This window comes from Pseudophryne corroboree, chromosome 2, assembly GCF_028390025.1.
Source record: "Pseudophryne corroboree isolate aPseCor3 chromosome 2, aPseCor3.hap2, whole genome shotgun sequence".
NCBI lineage: Eukaryota > Metazoa > Chordata > Amphibia > Anura > Myobatrachidae > Pseudophryne > Pseudophryne corroboree.
This window is the reverse complement of record NC_086445.1, coordinates 583,452,450-583,468,618: the sequence shown is the minus strand read 5'-3', so window position 1 is coordinate 583,468,618 and position 16,169 is coordinate 583,452,450. Positions and strand designations below refer to the sequence as shown.

At 47.2% G+C, this 16,169-nt stretch overlaps 1 non-coding gene across 1 annotated transcript; it reads left to right on the top strand.

The window, feature by feature from the left end:
• Positions 1-5,754: 5,754 nt before the first annotated feature.
• Positions 5,755-5,873, top strand: LOC135052902 (5S ribosomal RNA). Its single transcript, XR_010242327.1, has one exon. It is a non-coding gene; the product is annotated as a 5S ribosomal RNA (ribosomal RNA).
• Positions 5,874-16,169: the final 10,296 nt, after the last annotated feature.

Below are 16,169 nucleotides of genomic sequence, written 5' to 3'. Positions count from 1 at the left end.
CCGTGTCGATGCGACACGGTTCCCATTCACAGCATAGGGAGAGGCGGCGCAGGAGATGAGCTCATCTCCCAGCGCCGCCTCCACCCCCGCCCCTGCTGCTGCTGCGCCCTCCCGCTGCTATGGCAACCGACCCGGTATATTGCTGGGTCGGAAAGCCTGCAGACGGGAGCAAATGCCGGATCCCACCCGGTAAGGACACGTTTCTTTTACCGGGTGGGATCCGGCATTAGCGATGTGAAAGCGGTATAAGGGTTTAAGAGAAACATTTTCCTGGCAAAACTTCACATACAGTGCAGACTGCATCTGAATATCACTGAATATTAATAATACATGGAGTATAGCTCCAATATATTTATATTCGAATTAATATAGAAGTGATATGTAATATCTATATACAGGAACAAGTCTCATATCCCTTGGGATTATACTTGCTGGAAGTAATACGCAATCCCTCTATATAGGAACAATTCCCATATCCCTCGGGACTATCCTTGCTTAAAACACAGTATAGGAGTAACAAGTGACTTCATGTAGCACAATAATTAATTTGTGCATTTCATTCGTTTATCAATACTTATACATCGTGGATCCCGTATCTCTATTTAGAAGTCACCTGCAACAATCGTTGCCTTTCCTTTCATTACAAGCATAAGGTTCAAGAGAAATATTTCCTGGTATAATTTAACAGACAGTGCAGACTGTATCTGAATATTACTGAATATTAATAATACATGGAGTATAGCTCCAATGTATTCATCTTTGAATCAATACATAAGTGATATATAATACCTATACACAGGAACAATTCTCATATCCTGTGGGATTATCCTTGCTGGAGGTGATATGCAACATCCCTATATATAGGAACAATTTTCATTTCTTTTGATACCTATGTGATTGACACAGTATAGGAGCAATAAGTGACTTCATGAAGCACAATAATTAATTTGTGCATCTCATTGGATTATGAATTACTTCTGCTAGTACTGATGATAATGTCAAATATGAAAGTGACACACCTTCTATGTGGAATGTAAGACAATTTAAAGTATTTTTGGGACCAATTACATTTATTGTAGTTTGTGCACAGCGAGAAAATCACTGTACACATATAGATACTATATCTTTACAAGGACTGAGACACGATAGAGGTTAAAAATTACAATGGCTGGCTACTGTTTCTATGAGGAATAAGATAGAACTTGAAAATTGAAGTAGCCATACAAGGATTAATAGAACAACCTCTTAAGGAGATATCTGACTCGGATAATACACATTAAAAATTCACAACTGCAGGAGTTATTGTGGTGTGGCCTCTTTTTAAGAATCTTTTTCACATTATTTCAATCTTTTTCACTTATTTGTCTGTATGTCTTACATTTTAACCTCTATATTTTGCTGTATGTGCCTAGTTTAAAAGGAGTATTTTCATATTAAAATAAGCAATAAAAGCTACGTTTTATTATACTAATCAATTCAACAAATTTATTTTGTGCACCCAACTTAACAACCGTCTTCTAGTTCTCCTATTGTATTGTTTCGTAGCTTGGTTATAATAGGGTCGCACCCCCAGAGAGGTACAAGGTCTAATTCAGACACAAGAATATTGGGGATATTATAGTTTTTTCTCTATATGTAAGAATTTGTCATATTTTTACAAGTGTGCAGATGTTTTTCTTTCTTTCTGTCACACTTAAAGATCTAACTGAACGATATGAGCGTTCTCGTTCATTAATGAATGAGAACTCGTTCATATCGATCAGTATGTAGGCACCAACGATGATCGATGCGCGGCCCCGCGCTCGTTCATTGTTGGTGCCGTGTCGCTTATACATGCATGCCAATATGGACAATCTTCTCCATATTAGCATGCACTGGTGTGGAGTCAGGTGAGGGGTAGAGTCGCCCGTCGAGCACCTCGGCGGCACATCGCCAGGTGTGTAGGGCCCTTAACTTCAACAAAAACTCAAAAGACATTCGTAACTGTTATCTGAGACTGTACAGTGGGAATAGGGAATAGGTGGCATGAGGGAATAGGTAGAAAGTTGGGGTGTCTGTAGATGTTGCCCCCACATGGCAGATGCGCTCTGGGCAAAGCACCATCTGCACACCCCTAGTTACTGCCCTGGTCGTAGAGAGCAGTGACTAAGGTTGAGTGTACGGGAAAGTGAGGAAGGGTATAGGGAGTAGTGAGGGTGAGGTTATCAAGCAGTGAGGGTGGGTCTAGGGAGCAGGGAGGGGTGGGTCAGTATAGGGAGCAGTGAGTGAGAGGAGCAGAGAGAGTGATTGTAGGGTACAGTGAGGGTGAGTGAGGGGAGCAGAGAGAGTGGGTGTAGGGAGCAGTGAGCGTAGGGAGCAGAAAGGGTGAGTATAGGGAGTAGTGAGGGTAGCAGAGAGAGTGGTTGTAGGGAGAAGTGAGTGAGTGTAGGGAGCAGTGAGTGAGTGGAGCAGAGCGAGTGGGTGTAGGGTACAGTGAGGGTGAGTGTAAGGAGCAGTGAGGGTGAGTGGGCTGAGCAGAGAGAGTGGATGTAGGGAGCAGTGAGGGTGAGTGAGGGGAGTAGAGAGGGTGGTTGTAGGGAGCAGTGAGGGTGAGTGTAGGGAGCAATGAGGGTGGGTGAGTGAGCGGAACAGAGAGAGTGGATGTAGGGAGCTGTGAGGGTGAGTGAGGGGATCAGAGAGAGTGGTTGTAGGAGCAGTGAGGGTGAGTGAGCAGAGCAGAGAGAGTGGATGTAGGGTGCAGTGAGGGTGAGTGAGGGGATCAGAGTGGTTGTAGGGAGCAGTGAGGGTGAGTGAGCAGAGCAGAGGGAGTGGTTGTAGGGTACTGTGAGGGTGAGTGTAGGGAGCAGTGAGGGTGGGTGAGTGAGGGGAGCAGAGAGAGTGGATGTAGGGAGCAGTGAGTGAGAGCAGCAGAGAGAGTGGGTGTAGGGAACAGTGAGGGTGAGTCTGGGGAGCAGTGAGCGTAGGGGCCAGAAAGGGTGAGGGTAGCAGAGAAAATGGATTTAGGGAGCAGTGAGTGCATGTAGGGAGCAGTGAGTGAGGGGAGTATAGGGAGTGGGTGTAGGGAACAGTGAGGGTGAGTGTATGGAGCAGCGAGGGTGCGTGAGGGAGGGGAGCAGAGAGAGTGGTTGTAGGGTACAATGAGGGTGAGTGTAGAGAGCAGTGAGGGTGAGTGGGCTGAGCAGTGAGAGTGGATGTAGGAGCAGTGAGGGTGAGTGAGGGGAGCAGAGAGAATGGTTGTAGGGTACAGTGAGGGTGAGTGAGTGGAGCAGAGAGAGTGGTTGTAGGGTACAGTGAGGGTGAGTGTAGGGAGCAGTGAGGGTGGGTGAGTGAGCGGAGCAGAGAGAGTGAGTGTAGTTAGCAGTGAGTGAAAGGAGCAGAGAGAGTGGGTGTAGGGAGTAGTGAGGGTGTGTGAGTGAGGGGAGCAGAGAGAGTGGGTGTACGGAACAGAGACAGTGGGTGTAGGGAGCAGTGAGGGTGGGTGAGTGAGGGAGCAGAGAGAGTGGGTGGAGGGAGCAGTGAGGGTGAGTGTAGGTAGCAGAGAGAGTGGGTGTAGGGAGCAGTGAGGGTTAGAGTAGGGAGCAGTGAGGGTGGTGTAGGGAGCAGAGCAAGTGGGTGTAGGGAGCAGTGAGGGTGGGTGTAGGGAACAGAGCAAGTGGGTGTAGGGAGAAGAGCAAGTGAGTGTAGGGAGCAGTGAGGGTGAGTGTAGGGAGCAGTGAGGGTGGGTGTAGGGAGCAGACCAAGTGGGTGTAGGGAGCAGTGAGGGTGAGTGTAGGGAGCATTGAGTGAGGGGAACAGAGCAAGTGGGTGTAGGAAGCAGAGCAAGTGGGTGACTGAGTGAGGGGAGCAGAGAGACTGGGGTGTAGGGAACAGTGAGTGACATCAGTCAGTGTGGAGCTGCCGAGCCAAGTATGCATTAATGCTGCCATTTGTAAACACCTTCCCCCGTGACTCACCCCACACTGCCTCGGTCCGCTCCTGCGCTTCTTCCTGCTCTTGCAATCACGTGTGTGCCGCTGAGTTCAAGGCAGAGCACCGGAGCTCTGCATATCACCCAGGCAACAGCTTAGCTGATAGAAAGGGACACAGGCCACCTGCGGGTGAGAGGGTGGGCGGCGGCGACAGACTCATTAAAGCAATTGCGTGCACTGGATGCGGGAGGCTGTGGCTGTGGAGTGGGCGGCGGGGGGGTGTAGAGTAAGGAGGAGAGAGAAGAGAGAGTGTGCCGGTTGCGCCTGCAGTGCCCATGCGCTTTGGGCAGCGCACACTCAGCACACACATAGTTACGGCCCTGCTGCTGCACCTTTGTATAATGCCCACATGAACTGTGGGCATTATACAAAGTTCATTATACTGGGTTCATACAGTGTCGGACTGGGGCATGTAGCGCCCACCAGGGTAATACAGTGGTAGGGGCCCATGTTTAGGGGTGTGACCAGTCTGCAGAGGGTGTGTGGCCTGCCACCTCATTGGTTTGACTAACCATTAGAGAGTGCACCCCCTTCATAAATATATACAGTAAATTCAGCTGCTACATGCATGATGATAATGTAACAGATTAATAAAAGCAATACACTGTAGAAAATACACCATTGGGGGTGATTCCGAGTTGTTCGCTCGCTAGCTGCTTTTAGCAGCATTGCACACGCTAAGCCGCCGCCCTCTGGGAGCGTATCTTAGCATAGCAGAATTGCGAACGAAAGATTAGCAGAATTGCGAATAGAAATTTCTTAGCAGTTTCTGAGTAGCTCCAGACTTAGGACAAAAGTAACCCGGAAGTGAACAAGCCCTAGCGGGTGAAACGCGTCTTCCACACGGGGTCCGCATATGGAGTGACTACTCGGCGCCAGCTCCCTGCACCTGACCAATGCACTGATCCACCTCTATGCCCACTGATTGGAGTATCGTAACCCCGTGCTGTTCTGTGGATACACAGACAGCAACATTTCATCCAGGCATCTCATTAATGGAAATGTATTCACTGTTGATTAGAGTTTATTAATATTTTTTTCTTTATATATGAGCCCTGCCCTCTGTTATGGGCTACAATCTTAATCCCCAACAGTGGTCAATACCTCTCTAATCTTAATGTTTTCAGTTAATACTTTGCTGTGGGGTGTCTGATAGATACCTTCTGTCACCTGTACTTCAAATCACAGATTAGCTGTTTTTTTCTTCTTCCTACTCTGCATCAGTAATCCATGATTTATTGTCTTTGTCCAAACATATGATCAATTTAACTTGCTGATTTGTTTATTTATAAACATTGCTTGGGCATTATTATTAAGATCTCTTTGTGCACAATACACACATGCCTGTGCTCAGTAGTATTTAGGTTAAATTTCTCCTGTGATATTATTGCACTTTGGGATAATTTATATTCCCTAACAGGATTTCAACTGTATTGCAACCTTTGTACTCAATGTGGTGATCATCTCATAGACTGACTTTATCCACAGCAATTTCTTGTATCATATAAATGCATTTCTAAACTTGGATTACAATCCCTATTCTTGAGAAATATCAACCAAGAAACAATCCTATCTCTTTATCTGTCTCGTGGGCTCTCATCCTCGATTCACGGAGCGCAGAACCACGAAAGTGGGTGCTGTTGAACCGTGCCTAACGTGGAAAGCGGATCCACCTACTCTTACTTATCCTTTCATTTCCCTTTTTTCCTTCCTATTCTTTCTATCCTTTTCCCCCTGAATTATTCCTATATAGGTGCACTCTCATTGACGGGCTGATCATACTACTCTCTACTATCATACCACGCTGTCAGCGCCCGATCTCGTCCGATCTTGGAAGCTAAACAGCGTTGGGCCGGGTTAGTACGAGGAAAGGCGACTACCTGCGAATACCCGGTATTGTAGAGTAGGAATTGCTTCCTCTCTGTGTGAGAAGAACACGTCAACAGCAGTATCACCACTTTTTCTTTCACATATCTTATTATTTTCAGTGAATGCTCAGTGCAGGTCAATGCTTTTTCCATTTACAATTACGGTATTTGTTGAATGATTCAGGTGCTAGAGTCTGGTGATCTTGAAACAGTTATATATCCACTTGACGCAAGTGATCATAGTTGGAGATGTATACAATTGTGCTCTGACCACTCCTCGGTCCTATAAATACAGTTACCTGTACTGGTCAGGGGAAATGGTGGTATGACAATTTCGTGTCTACAAACCTTTCCAATCACTCTTCAATCGAAGATACCAGAACATTTTAATATTTTTTTCATATATATATTTTTTTCATTTTTTCTCATTCTTTTGGATCGTTTAGGTGGGTAAAATGTGATTATATTTCTATTATTAAAAGTTACGTTTTAACATTTTCCAATATTCTACCAATATTCCACCTATATTATAGGAACTTTCTTTTCCTTACATAGAGTGCGCCCACACAAGAGCCTTCTTTCTCTCCCCTGTTAGCTCCAGACTTACTCAGTCATTGCGACCAGCTCAGTCCTTTTCGTTCCTGGTTTGACGTCACAAACACACCCAGCGTTTGCCCAATCACTCCCCCATTTCTCCAGCCACTCCTGCGTTTTGCAACTCGAACGCCTGCATTTTTCTGCACACTCCCATAAAACGGCCAGTTTCCGCCCAGAAACACCCACTTCCTGACAATCACACTACGATCAGCACAGCGATGAAAAAGCTTTGTTATGCTGTGAGTAAAATACCTAACTTTTGTGTAAAATAACTAAGCGCATGCGCTCTGCGAACCTTGCGCATGCGCAGTAAGCGACTAATCGCAGTATAGCGAAAATCGGCAACGAGCGAACAACTCGGAATGACCCCCATAGTCCGGTATAAGGTAACACATGTATAATGTATAATTCAAGTGTACAGTCTGGAACCTGATCCTTAGAGCAGGAGGTGTGGCCCCCAGGCAGTGGGGCCCACCGGTGGTTTCCCCTGTACCCCTGTGTGCCAGTCCAAGCCTGGATTCATACTGTATACAGTATGTGTGTGTAAATCTGTCTCTGAAACTAGCCAGTGCTTCCCCAGTCATTTACTTCATTGCACGTCGCTGACTGACAGGTGGCAGCTGGCTAGATTGACGGGGCAGGAGTCTGGAGTGACAGGTGACAGTATGGAACAAAGAGTGAGTGAAATCAAAGTGTGGCGCTCCTTTAAATCTATATGCAAGTGGAAAAGACTGTAAATATCATATAATGACAGGAATAATTTCAGCAGTATACATCCCTGAATACTAGTGATGTGCACCGGACATTTTTTGGGTTTTGTGTTTTGGTTTTGGATTCGGTTCTGCGGCCGTGTTTTGGATTCGGACGCGTTTTGGCAAAACCTCCCTGAAATTTTTTTGTTGGATTTGGTTGTGTTTTGGATTCAGGTTTTTTTTTTACAAAAACCCCTCAAAAACAGCTTAAATCATAGAATTTGGGGGTCATTTTGATCCCATAGTATTTTTAACCTCAATAACCATAATTTCCACTCATTTTCAGTCTATTCTGAACACCTCACACCTCACAATATTATTTTTAGTCCTAAAATTTGCACCGAGGTCGCTGTGTGACTAAGCTAAGCGACACAAGTGGCCGACACAAACACCTGGCCCATCTAGGAGTGGCACTGCAGTGTCAGGCAGGATGGCACTTCAAAAAAATTGTCCCCAAACAGCACATGATGCAAAGAAAAAAAGAGGCGCACCAAGGTCGCTGTGTGACTAAGCTAAGCGACACAAGTGGCCGACACAAACACCTGGCCCATCTAGGAGTGGCACTGCAGTGTCAGGCAGGATGGCACTTCAAAAAAATTGTCCCCAAACAGCACATGATGCAAAGAAAAAAAGAGGTGCACCAAGGTCGCTGTGTGACTAAGCTAAGCGACACAAGTGGCCGACACAAACACCTGGCCCATCTAGGAGTGGCACTGCAGTGTCAGGCAGGATGGCACTTCAAAAAAATTGTCCCCAAACAGCACATGATGCAAAGAAAAATGAAAGAAAAAAGAGGTGCAAGATGGAATTGTCCTTGGGCCCTCCCACCCACCCTTATGTTGTATAAACAGGACATGCACACTTTAACGCACCCATCATTTCAGCCACAGGGTCTGCCACACGACTGTGACTGAAATGACTGGTTGGTTTGGGCCCTCACCAAAAAAGAAGCAATCAATCTCTCCTTGCACAAACTGGCTCTACAGAGGCAAGATGTCCACCTCCTCCTCATCGTCCGATTCCTCACCCCTTTCACTGTGTACATCCCCCTCCTCACAGATTATTAATTCGTCCCCACTGGAATCCACCATCTCAGGTCTCAGTGTACTTTCTGGAGGCAATTGCTGGTGAATGTCTCCACGCAGGAATTGATTATAATTCATTTTGATGAACATCATCTTCTCCACATTTTCTGGAAGTAACCTCGTACGCCGATTGCTGACAAGGTGAGCGGCTGCACTAAACACTCTTTCGGAGTACACACTGGAGGGGGGGCAACTTAGGTAAAATTAAACCAGTTTCTGCAAGGGCCTCCAAATTGCCTCTTTTTCCTGCCAGTATACGTATGGAATGTCTGACGTGCCTACTTGGATGCGGTCACTCATATAATCCTCCACCATTCTTTCAATGGTGACAGAATCATATGCAGTGACAGTAGATGACATGTCAGTAATCGTTGGCAGGTCCTTCAGTCCGGACCAGATGTCAGCACTCGCTCCAGACTGCCCTGCATCACCGCCAGCGGGTGGGCTCGGAATTCTTAGCCTTTTCCTCGCACCCGGAGTTGCAGGAGAATGTGAAGGAGGAGCTGTTGACGGGTCACGTTCCGCTTGACTTGACAATTTTCTCACCAGCAGGTCGTTGAACCTCTGCAGACTTGTGTCTGCCGGAAAGAGAGATACAACGTAGGTTTTAAATCTAGGATCGAGCACGGTGGGCAAAATGTAGTGCTCTGATTTAAACAGATTGACCACCCGTGAATCCTGGTTAAGCGAATTAAGGGCTCCATCCACAAGTCCCACATGCCTAGCGGAATCGCTCTGTTTTAGCTCCTCCTTCAATGTCTCCAGCTTCTTCTGCAAAAGCCTGATGAGGGGAATGACCTGACTCAGGCTGGCAGTGTCTGAACTGACTTCACGTGTGGCAAGTTCAAAGGGTTGCAGAACCTTGCACAACGTTGAAATCATTCTCCACTGCGCTTGAGTCAGGTGCATTCCCCCTCCTTTGCCTATATCGTGGGCAGATGTATAGGCTTGAATGGCCTTTTGCTGCTCCTCCATCCCCTGAAGCATATAGAGGGTTGAATTCCACCTCGTTACCACCTCTTGCTTCAGATGATGGCAGGGCAGGTTCAGGAATGTTTGGCGGTGCTCCAGTCTTCGGCACTCGGTGGCTGAATGCCGAAAGTGGCCCGCAATTCTTCGGGCCACCGACAGCATCTCTTGCATGCCTTTGTCGTTTTTTAAATAATTCTGCACCACCAAATTCAAGGTATGTGCAAAACATGGGACGTGCTGGAATTTGCCCAGATGTAATGCACGCACAATATTGGTGGCGTTGTCCGATGTCACAAATCCCCAGGAGAGTCCAATTGGGGTAAGCCATTCTGCGATGATGTTCCTCAGTTTCCGTAAGAGGTTGTTAGCTGTGTGCCTCTTATGGAAAGCGGTGATACAAAGCGTAGCCTGCCTAGGAACGAGTTGGCGTTTACGAGATGCTGCTACTGGTGCCGCCGCAGCTGTTCTTGCTGCGGGAGGCAATACATCTACCAAGTGGGCTGTCACAGTCACATAGTCCTGAGTCTGCCCTGCTCCACTTGTCCACATGTCCGTGGTTAAGTGGACATTGGGTACAACTGCATTTTTTAGGACACTGGTGACTCTTTTTCTGACGTCTGTGTACATTTTCGGTTTCTCCTGCCTAGAGAAATGGAACCTAGATGGTATTTGGTACCGGGGACACAGTACCTTAATCAAGTCTCTAGTTGCCTGTGAATTAACGGTGGATATCGGACACACGTTTCTCACCGCCCAGGCTGCCAAGGCCTGAGTTATCCGCTTTGCAGCAGGATGACTGCTGTGATATTTCATCTTCCTCGCAAAGGACTGTTGGACAGTCAATTGCTTACTGGAAGTAGTACAAGTGGTCTTCCGACTTCCCCTCTGGGATGACGATCGACTCCCAGCAGCAACAACAGCAGCGCCAGCAGCAGTAGGCATTACACTCAAGGATGCATCGGAGGAATCCCAGGCAGGAGAGGACTCGTCAGACTTGACAGTGACATGGCCTGCAGGACTATTAGCTTTTCTGTGTAAGGAAGAAATTGACACTGAGGGAGTTGGTGGTGTGGTTTGCAGGAGCTTGGTTACAAGAGGAAGGGATTTAGTGCTCAGTGGACTGCTTCCACTGTCATCCAAAGTTTTTGAACTTGTCACTGACTTCTGATGAATGCGGTCCAGGTGACGTATAAGGGAGGATGTTCCTAGGTGGTTAACCTCCTTACCCCTACTTATTACAGATTGATAAAGGCGACACACGGCTAGACACCAGTTGTCCGCATTTCTGTTGAAATAATTCCACACCGAAGAGGTGATTTTTTTTGTATTTTGACCAGGCATGTCAATAGCCATATTCGTCCCACGGACAACAGGTGTCTCCCCGGGTGCCTGACTTAAACAAACCACCTCACCATCAGAATCCTCCTTGTCAATTTCCTCCCCAGCGCCAGCAACACCCATATCCTCATCCTGGTGTACTTCAACAGTGACATCTTCAATTTGACTATCAGGAACTGGACTGCGGGTGCTCCTTTCAGCAATTGCAGAGGACGTGCAAATGGTGGAAGGCGCAACCTCTTCCAGTCCAGTGTTGGGAAGGTCAGGCATCGCAACCAACACAATTGGACTCTCCTTGGGGATTTGTGATTTAGAAGAACGCACAGTTCTTTGCTGTGCTTTTGCCATCGTAACTCTTTTAAGTTTTCTAGCAGGAGGATGACTGCTTCCATCCTCAGGTGAAGCTGAACCACTAGCCTTAAACATAGGCCAGGGCCTCAGCCGTTCCTTGCCACTCCGTGTCGTAAATAGCACATTGGCAAGTTTACGCTTCTCCTCAGACGATTTTGATTTAGATTTTTGGGTCATTTTACTGAGTTTTATTTTTTTGGATTTGACATGCTCTCTACTATGACATTGTGCATCGGACTTGGCAGACGACGTTGATGGCATTTCATCGTCTCGGCCATGACTAGTAGCAGCAGCTTCAGCACGAGGTGGAAGTGGATCTTGATCTTTCCCTATTTTACCCTCCACATTTTTGTTCTCCATTTTTTAATGTGTGGAATTATATTCCAGTAATAGATCAATGTATAATACTGGTGGTCACTGGTCAGCAAATCTCTGCACTGTACTCCTCCTATATAATATACTGGTGGTCCCCAGTCCCCACAATAAAGCAGTGTGAGCACAGATATATGCAGCACACTGAGCACAGATATGGAGCGTTTTTCAGGCAGAGAACGTATAATACTGGTGGTCACTGGTCAGCAAAACTCTGCACTGTACTCCTCCTATATAATATACTGGTGGTCCCCAGTCCCCACAATAAAGCAGTGTGAGCACAGATATATGCAGCACACTGAGCACAGATGTGGAGCGTTTTTCAGGCAGAGAACGTATAATACTGGTGGTCACTGGTCAGCAAAACTCTGCACTGTACTCCTCCTATATAATATACTGGTGGTCCCCAGTCCCCACAATAAAGCAGTGTGAGCACAGATATATGCAGCACACTGAGCACAGATATGGAGCGTTTTTCAGGCAGAGAACGTATAATACTGGTGGTCACTGGTCAGCAAAACTCTGCACTGTACTCCTCCTATATAATATACTGGTGCTCCCCAGTCCCCACAATAAAGCAGTGTGAGCACAGATATATGCAGCACACTGAGCACAGATATGGAGCGTTTTTCAGGCAGAGAAAGTATAATACTGGTGGTCACTGGTCAGCAAAACTCTGCACTGTACTCCTCCTATAATACTGCTGGTCCCTAGAATAAAGATATTTGCAGCCCCCTGAAACAAAGTGAGAGGACGCCAGCCACGTCCTCTCACTATCATTTCCAATGTACGAGTGAAAAATGGCGGCGACGCGCGGCTCCTTATATAGAATCCGAATCTCGCGAGAATCTGACAGCGGGATGATGACGTTCGGGCGCGCTCGGGTTAACCGAGCAAGGCGGGAGGATCCGAGTCGCTCGGACCCGTGAAAAAAAAGGTGAAGTTCGGGCGGATTCGGATCCCGAGGATCCGAACCCGCTCATCACTACTGAATACCACTTGTATCTTCAGCATATATGAGATAGATTCATCCGTATTCTCAAGAGGATTCCTTCTCCTGATTAATTTCCTCTCCAGATGACCATAGAATAGAGGAAATAAAGGCAGGATAGTGCAAAAATGTTTTTTAATACAGCAAAGCAACACATAAAAGTTCCATAAAATCCAATCCCATAATAATTGACAAACAGGTAACAAGGAGGGCCCCAGCAGGCTTAGGTGATGTAATTACCAGACGTTATGGGAACCTTGCGAGTCCCCACAATCGCATAGATGTCAGAATATTCCAGGCAGTCTCCCGGGTTAAAACTCCCTGGATGTGGTAATTCCTTCCTCCAGATGCCGTTTGGATGATCTCCCGTGCCCCACCAACGCGTTTCAGGTCTGTTCATGACCCTTTTTCAAGGTAAGTGACAGGTGACAGTAGGCTGAACTGACATGAGGTTAGAGTAACAGGGGGTTGAATCCTGGAAAGAATAGTTGTTGTTGTTTTTTTAGGGGGGCACCAAAGAGAATTCACCATGGGCTCTACTTGGTCTAGGACCAGCCTGACCATAAGTAATAAGGGCCACCTACTGCAAACTGTGACATGCACCCTCAATGTTTGCTATGCAAATTTGTAGCAAGTAATATATGTGGAAACTACATTAAATCAATATATGGTAGCACAGAGACAAAAAAGAAGTTCTGATGATGTATGCATTAACTGTCAGAAGAAAGAAGTGATGAGTGTGTACACTTTGCTATAAAAAAAAAAATCTCTCTATGTCTGATGCAAATTGTTCTCCTATATCATGACATTCCAAGTAGGCACCTCTCTCTCTGTCGCAGCTGCACATAGAAGCTTCTTGTGTTCAGGCCACATAGCTCAGGCTGTAGTATGACTTGTTCAGATGAGTGAGCTCTCTGTGTCAATGGAATCTGCACATTCCTCTGCCCCTGAGGTGGGTAATAGCTGATCAGTGTGGTAGGAAATAGCTAGACCCCAGAGACCTGCACAGTTGTTTGTTTAGGAAAAAGCATCCATCAGGTCCTGGACGACTTTCTCAATCAATGGTTTGTCCTCCAAATCTGAATGAGACTCATATCCCCTTGCTGTGGCCGGTTTACAGGTAACATACCTACCTCTCTGCGCAGGCAAGAGCATGAGAACATCTTGGGTGTGACAGACTGAGCTCAGTACATCTGCACATCCGAGAGTGTACGCAGCTTCACAACATTCGTAGACAGAATCCCCTTGTTTCTTCTTTATGATATTTCTCCTTAATGAATTGATCTACATAGGCCAAAACATCTGAATCACTGCACCTTTGTAAATGAAGGAAATTCAGCAAAAAGTGAGACATAGGCAATTTAATATAAGTGGAGAAGGTGAAACTATTCAGTAATTCTATTTGCAAGAGCAATAAATTAATAATTTATCAATGTTCTTGCTGTTGAGTGTCATAAATAAAATAAATGGCCTGCAAGCACAGTTTCGGAATCTTGAAAAATCGTTTTTCAATTACCTTTCTTAAATAGACTTTTCAGCATTCTTAACTGCTGTGGAACCACAAGTCTCATCATGCCATGCCAAACTCTGTCAGCCACAGTTTCTTTTCTTCTGCTTTTCAGTTTGACAGTACGCTCACCCTGATTTTACCTTTATGCCAGCATGCATTGTTTTCCACAGCCTAATCTCTGTAACTACTGTATATAAGCTTGTTCCACTTGCTGCATGATTGGTGTGCTAAATGGCTGGGTGTAAATTTAAGTTAGCACAATCATACCCTTATGTTCAACTCCATTGCCCAAATTGCCCAAACGTTATAACACATAGGGCCTAATTCAGGCCTGGTCGCAAGCAGGCGTTTTTTTGCACTGCTGCGACCAGGTAATCGCCGCCTACAAAATTTTGTGCAGTCTCTGCACATCTCAGGACTTACTCTTCCAGTGCGATGATCCGGCCCGGAGTTGACATCAGGAACCCTCCCTCCAAACGGAGGACACGGGCAGTTGACACTCCTAGGAAACGGTCAGTTGACACCCACAAACGGCCACTTCCTGTCAATCTTCTTGCGATCGCCGGTGCGATCACTTTCTTCGGCCATCCCATCGTTGTCCTGCACTCCCCGTCACTGGGGGGACCTCGTGCCTGCGCATTGCGGTGCATACGCATACGCAGTTCATACCCGATCGCTGCTGAGCGAAAATGCACAGCAGCGATCGGGTCTGAATGACCCCCTTAGACTGATATGCCCTTATCATTGGTACATCTATAATGGGTGCAAGGTGTGCGATGCGCAGTAGGAAAATGGCCACTGCACCATTTCCCTGGAGACCTGCTCATGTGTACTGGACTCTTGTCTCTTATTGACCCTAGGGCTCAGAGTCCCACTGTGCGCCACCAGCTAGAGAAGAGGGGGCCCAGGCAGAGACTAAACACGGGCCCCCTCCTTTCTTAATACTCCCCATGTCATTATATAGTCTAATATGCCACCATGGAGTCTCATTGCCTCATATGCCTAGCCCCTGACCAGTCCCCCACTCTCTACGGCTGCATATTGGCTACGCATTAGGAGGAATTGTACGGTAGTTTACTTTATCACTGTGATTGTAACAAGAACGCTTTATACAATTGGTATAGATAAGGAAGACATATGGGATACTAGGTTAAGTCTACCCTCAACATCAGATGCATATAGGCTACACTCTTTCCTGCATGAAATCACTCTGCACATTCAAGGAAGGCAACTGCATACACATGCACATTTGCAGACATGTGCACACAATAGGGGTGTCACTGGGGTCAATGATACAAAGTGCATTGGAAAGCTGCCGCAGTCGCGTGTCCAAAAGGGGGGCGTGGCCTAAAGACCTGACCCATAGTTGCCTATACTCCAGGAACTGGCTCCCGAAAATTGGGTCGCACTCCCGCCCCCCCAGGTATGTGGGCAAGTCTCCCAGATCTGCCATCACCCCCACTACCCAGCTGCCCACTTACTGAGTAAAGTGGGTGGACCAGGTGGCTGATGACACGATTCGCATTATTGTATCCATGCCCCCACTGTGCAATTCTGGTAATCTTGGCACTGTACAACTGGGGTGTGACTACGATGACCCAAAACATGCTTCTATGCCCCCACCCAAAGCCTCTTGTGCAAAGCGAGGGTTCCGACGGTGTCCTCATTGCAGGGGTGTCAGCATTGATGGCAGTGCAAGTGTCCCAGTGCTGTCCTCAGTGCAGGGATGCAAACGGTGTTTGCAGTGCGGGTTTCCCAGTGGTATCCTCATTGCAGGGGTGTCAGTGGTGTCCTCATTGCAGGGGTGCCAGCAGTGCGGGTGTCCCAGTGGTGTCCCCAGTGCTGGGGTGCTGGGAGTGCAGGTGTCCCAGTGGTGTCTCAGTGCAGGGGTGTCGACAGTGTTGACAGTGCTGGTGTCCCAGTGGTGTCCTCAGTGCATGGGTGCCGACTGTGTCCTCATTGCAGGGGTTTCGGCAGTGCTGGTCTCCCAGTGATGTCCTCAGTGCAGAGGTACCGGTGAGGTCCTCATTGCAGGGGTGCCGGCAATGCAGGTGTTCCAGTGGTGTCCGCAATATATGGGTACTGAAGGTTTTCTCATTACAGGTGTTCCGGCAGTGCGGGTGTCCCAGTGCAGGGGTGCAGACAGTGGCAGCAGTGCTGGTGTCCCAGTGCTGACCCTAGCCCAGTGGTGTCCTCTGTGTAGAGGTGCAGACAGTTTCCTCATTGCAGGGGTGTTGGTAGTGTTGGCAGTGCAGGTGTCCCAGTGGTGTCCCCAGTGCAGGGGTGCCAAGAGTGATGGCAGCGGGGGACGGGTGATGGCAGCTGGGGTTGCCTGCTCCCACTGAAGTCAATGGGGACACGCTGA